At 40.2% G+C, this 6,068-nt stretch overlaps 1 protein-coding gene across 1 annotated transcript in view; it reads right to left on the bottom strand.

The window, feature by feature from the left end:
• Positions 1-6,068, bottom strand: part of TMEM242 (transmembrane protein 242) — a 50,599-nt gene that overhangs the window by 34,223 nt on the left and 10,308 nt on the right. The gene's annotated exons all lie outside the window — the stretch shown is intronic.

Genomic DNA, 6,068 nt, shown 5'->3' with positions numbered 1-6,068 from the left:
GAGCCTGTGCTCCGCAACGGGAGAGGCCACAGCAGAGGAAGGCCCGCATACCACAAAAAAAAAAAAAAAAAAAAAAAAAAAAATATTTGAGTGTGCAAGGCACCGTGCCAAGATCCGTGCTAGGTACACAGAGCAACTTCTTTCTGACAAAACACTTAAGACCTGGTGAGGGAGGTGGGAAACACAGACAACTAGAAGTAAATTCTGACCAAAATGGAAAGAGCAACGACAGAACTGGCACTGTGTACCCAGAGAAGGAGAACACCTGACCTACTTGCAAGAAGGGGAAGTTTTAAGGCAAGCTTCCTGGAAGAGGTGTGCTAAATCTAAATTTGAGAAAAGACTTGTGATATAACTCATTGTGAGGACTTTTAAATATTTATGCAAAATGCCTGACATATAGTAGAAATTCAGCTCCTGGCAACTATTAATAAGAAACTAGAAAAAAAACAGTAACCCTCCTCCCAAGTTTCAAGATATAATATTAAGGTAAAAATCTACAATTATACTAATTGAACAACTTTCAGACTATCAGCATAACGAACTTGACTAGAGAAGAATAAGAATGCAATAAGCACTTCAAAAAGGAATAACCGAGGGATATCCCTGGTGGCCTAGTGGTTAGAATTCCAGGCTTTCATGGCTGTGGCCTGCGATTATGCAAGTGAAATCCTGCGGGCAAGGCCAAAGGGAAAAAAAAAAAAAAGAATAACCGCCCCCATTATGAAATGTGCTGAGGTTGGGGGAGGGGTGGGTGCGCTGTAAAAAGAGATACTGGGAGGAATGGAGAACTAATTTCTAAAGTCTCTTCCAATTCCATGACTTAGTAATTTATGAATTTATTTATTTTTATTTATTTATTATTTTTGGCTGTGTTGGGTCTTCATTGCTGCGTGCAGGCTTTCTCTAGTTGTGGCAAGTGGGGGCTACTCTTCGTTGTGGTGCGTGGGCTTCTCTTGTTGCCGAACACAGGCTCTAGAGCACGCAGGCTTCAGCAGATGTGGTGTGTGGGCTCAGTAGTTGTGGCTCGTGGGCTCTAGAGCGCAGGCTCAGTAGCTGGTGCACGGGCTTAGTTGCTCCGCGGCATGTGGGATCTTCCCAGAGCAGGGCTCGAACCCGTGTCCCCTGCACTGGCGGGCAGATTCTTAACCACTGCGCCACCAGGGAAGCCCCATGACTTAGTAATTTAAAATGTAAGTTGACAGTGTATTTTTATTTAAAGATTTAAACTCTGAAATAAAAAAGATACTCCTCCACTACACTGGTCAGACACTCATTGGAGGACAATATCTAGGGTTAATGTCTACTAATTTAGGTTAGAAGGAGCTCATAATAAGAAAACAACAAAACAGTAAACCTCTGACAACATGAAGGGAGCTAATTTAATTTTTTGTAAAGTATGGTGATATTCTATGGATGTGGTGAGCTCTTTTTCCATATCTATTGTTTCATGAATAAAACTGCACAAGTGGCATTCACATGCTAAATGTTTCTTTTTACTATTGATACTAACGATTAAATTACATTGATCAGAAGGACCAAAGCCACATTTTTCCTTATACTGTTAAAGGACAATTACTCTTATTTTTAAATGAGATTAATTTTTAAATAAGATTGCAGGACTGCAATCTCCCAGGGATCCTGTATTTCCAAATACTATATCACAGTTAATAATTATATATATATATGCACATAATTATATATATATATTGCTCCCTTACTATATGACAAGCACTGTTCAAAGCATTTTGCATATAGTAATTCATTAAGCATTTTACTTCACCTTACTCTGTGAGACATGTACTATTATCCTCATTTTACTAAAGACCAACTAAGGTAGAGAGATATTAAATAACTTGTTCAAGGTTTCATGGCTTATAAGAGCACTTCAGCAGCCTGGCTTTACAGACTAAGTGGAATTTGCCATTCAGTCATTTATCACTTCTGATTCTAAATACAACACAGTACAAAATGTAAATGAAAGTATCTTTTTAAGTGGAAATAAATCATAGTGTAAATTAGAATAAAAACATCATTACTTAGGATAATTCAAATATTTACACTACTGGAAGTAGAGAAAGAAGTGATAATACTTATGGGCCTACTTGAAATGTAACCAAGGGGCATTCACTTATTCCCATAGTTTGACCTGAATATGAAATGTAATTTATCTTTAAAATTTTTTTTAAAGGAGACTGTAGAATTTAGGAAATATTAAGAATTTATTATTTTTCCCTGTGAGCCTGTCTGCTAAAACACATTAAACATCAACAAACAAAAATAGTCAGAAACAATAAAAACTTTAACTTCCTCAAAAGTTGTATCTTTTTTTTTCTGATTATATATCATTGTGGAAAATTTGGTATGTATGTGAAAGCATAAGAATGAATGAAAAAAACCACCATTTTATTATCCAGTAAACCATGTTAAACATTTTGACATATTCTCCCTCTTTGAGGGAGAATTTATATAAGACTATATTTATAACTTACATTTCTATTGTTACTGAGAATGAGTATTTGTCCAAGTTATTATAAGCCAATGTTCACACCTTTTGAATTACATATTCATGTTATTTGTTCATTTAAACTTTTCTGATTTGTATATTCTTTCTATATTAATGTTCTTTGAAGCCCTTTTACCTATCATATGTGCTATCATATTTCCCTAGTTTGGTTTGCTTTTATCCTTTTATTTTGCTTACTGTTTGTTTGTTTTTGGTCAAAAATGCATTCTAATGCTTTTAAACTTACTAAAATTTCCCTCATCTGGAAATTGGTTCAAGATGGCAGAGTAGGGCTTCCCTGGTGGCGCAGTGGTTGAGAGTCCGCCTGCCGATGCAGGGGACACGGGTTCGTGCCCCGGTCTGGGAAGATCCCACGTGCCGCGGAGCGGCTGGGCCCGTGAGCCATGGCCGCTAAGACTGCGCGTCCGGAGCCTGTGCTCCGCAACGGGAGAGGCCACAGCAGTGAGAGGCCCGTGTACTGCCAAAAAAAAAAAAAAGATGGCAGAGTAGAAGGACGTGCACTCACTCCCTCTTGCGAGAGCACCAGAATCACAACTAACTGCTGAATGATCATCAACAGGAAGACACTGGAATTTACCAAAAAAGATACCCCACATCCAAAGACAAAGGAGAAGCTGCAATGAGACGGTAGGAGGGGCGCAATCACAATAAAATCAAATACCATAACTGCTGGGTGGGTGACTCACCAACTGGAGAACACTTATACCACAGAAGTCCACCCACTGGAGTGAAGGTTCTGGGCCCCACATCAGGCTTCCCAAGCTGGGGGTCCAGCAACAGGAGGAGGAATTCCCAGAGAATAAGACTTTGAAGGCTAGCGGGATCTGACTGCAGGACTTCGACAGGACTGGGGGAAACGGACTCCACTCTTGGAGGGCACACACAGAGTAGCAAGCACACTGGGACCCAGGGGAAGGAGCAGTCTCCCATAGGAGACTGAACCAGACCTACCTGCTAATGTTGGAGGGTCTCCTGCAGAGGGGGGGGGCTGTTGTGGCTCACCATAGGGACAAGGACACTGCTAGTAGAAGTTCTGGGAGGTACTAATTGGCATGACCCCTCCCAGAGTCCACCACTGGACCCACCAAAGAGCCTGTAGGCTCCAGTGCTGGGTCACCTCAGGCCAAACAACCAACAGGGAGGGAACTCAGCCCCACCCATCAGCAGTTTTAAAGTTTTACTGAGCCCTGCCCACCAGAGCAACACCCAGCTCTACCCACCACCAGTCTCTCCCATCAGGAAACTTTCACAAGCCTCTTAGATAGCCTCATCCACCAGAGGGAAGAGAGCAGAAGCAAAAAGAACTACAATCCTGCACCCTGTGGAATGAAATCACATTCACAGAAAAACAGACAAAATGAGAAGGCAGAGGATTATGTACCAGATGAAGGAACAAGATAAAACACCAGAAAAACAACTAAATGAAGTGGAGATAGGCAACCTTCCAGAAAAAGAATTCAGAATAATGATAGTGAAGATGATCCAGGATGTCAGAAAAAGAATGGAGGCAAAGATCAAGAAGGTGCAAGAAATGTTTAACAAAGACCTAAAAGAATTAAAGAACAGGGCTTCCCTGGTGCTGCAGTGGTTGAGAGTCCGCCTGCCAATGCAGGGGATACGGGTTCGTGCCTCGGTCCAGGAGGATCCCACATGCCGCGGAGCAGCTGGGCCCGTGAGCCATGGCCACTGAGCCTGTGCGTCCGGAGCCTGTGCTCCGCAATGGGAGAGGCCACGACAGTGAGAGGCCCGCGTACAGAAAAAAAAAAAAAAAAAAAAAGAATTAAAGAACAAACAAACAGAGATGAACAATACAATAACTAAAATGAAAAGTACACTAGAAGGAATCAATAGCAGAATAACCGAGGCAGAACGGATAACTGACCTGGAAGACAGAATGGTGGAAATCATTGCCATGGAACAGAATAAAGAAAAAAGAATGAAAAGAAATGAAGACAGCCTAAGAGACCTCTGGGACAACTTTAAATGCAACAACATTCGCGTTATAGGGGTCCCAGAAGGAGAAGAAAGAGAGAAAGGACCCGAGAAAATATCTGAAGAGATTATAGTTGAAAACTTCCCTAACGTGGGAAAGGAAATAGCCACGCAATCTAGGAAGCACAGAGAGTCCCAGGCAGGATAAACCCAAGGAGAAACAGGCCAAGACGCATAGTAATCAAACTGACAAAAATTAAAGACAAAAAGAAAAACTATTTAAAGCAACAAGGAAAAAAATGACAAATAAGATACAAGGGAACTCCCATAAGGTTAACAGCTGATTTCTCAGCAGAAACTCCACAAGCCAGAAGGGAGTGGCACGATATATTTAAAGTGATGAAAGGGAAGAAACTACAACCAAGATTACTCTACCCCGCAAGGATCTCATTCAGATTCAACAGAGATGTCAAAAGCTTTACAGACAAGCAAAAGCTAAGAGAAATCGGCACCACCAAACCAGCTCTACAACAAATGCTAAAGGAACTTCTCTAAGTGGGAAACACAAGAGAAGAAAAGGACCTACAAAAACAAACCCAAAACAATTAAGAAAATGGTCATAGGAACATACATATCAATAATTACCTTAAATGTTAACGGATTAAATGCTCCAACCAAAAGATACAGGCTTGCTGAATGGATAAAAAAAACAAGACACATCTATAGGCTGTCTACAAGGGATCCACTTCAGACCTAGGGACACATACAGACTGAAAGTGAGGGGATGGAAAAAGATATTCCATGCAAATGGAAATCAAAAGAAAGCTGGAGTAGCAATACTCATATCAGATATAATAGACTTTAAAATAAAGAATGTTACAAGGGACAAGGAAAGATACTACATAATGATCAAGGGATCAATCCAGAAAGAAAATATAACAACTATAAATATGTATGCACCCAACATAGGAGCACCTCAATACATAAGGCAAATGCTAACAGCTATAAAAGAGAAAATCGACAGTAACACAATAATAGTGGGGGACTTTAACACCTCACTTACACCAATGGACAGATCACCTAGAGAGAAAATTACTAAGGAAACACAAGCTTTAAATCACACAGTAGACCAGATAGATTTTATTGATATTTATAGGACATTCCATCTGAAAACAGCAGATTACACTTTCTTCTCAAGTGCACACAGAACATTCCCCAGGACAGATCACATCCTGGGTCACAAATCAAGCCTCAGTAAATTTAAGAAAACTGAAATCATATCAAGCATCTTTTCCAACCACAATGCTATGAGATTACAAATCAATTACAGGGAAAAAAACGTAAAAAACACATGGAGGCTAAACAACACATTACTAAATAGCCAAGAGATCACTGAAGAAATCAAAGAGGAAATCAAAAAATACCTAGAGACAAATGACAACAAAAACACAACATCCAAAGCCTACTGGATGCAGCAAAAGCAGTTCTAAAAGGGAAGTTTATAGCAATACAACACTACCTCAAGAAAAAAGAAACATCTCAAATAAACAATCTAACCTGACACCTAAAGGAACGAGAGAAAGAAGAACAAACAAAACCCAATGTTAGT

This window comes from Physeter macrocephalus, chromosome 10, assembly GCF_002837175.3.
Source record: "Physeter macrocephalus isolate SW-GA chromosome 10, ASM283717v5, whole genome shotgun sequence".
Classification (NCBI taxonomy): Eukaryota; Metazoa; Chordata; class Mammalia; order Artiodactyla; family Physeteridae; genus Physeter; species Physeter macrocephalus.
Note: the sequence above shows the minus strand (reverse complement) of the source record. Positions and strands in the feature narration are given on the sequence as shown.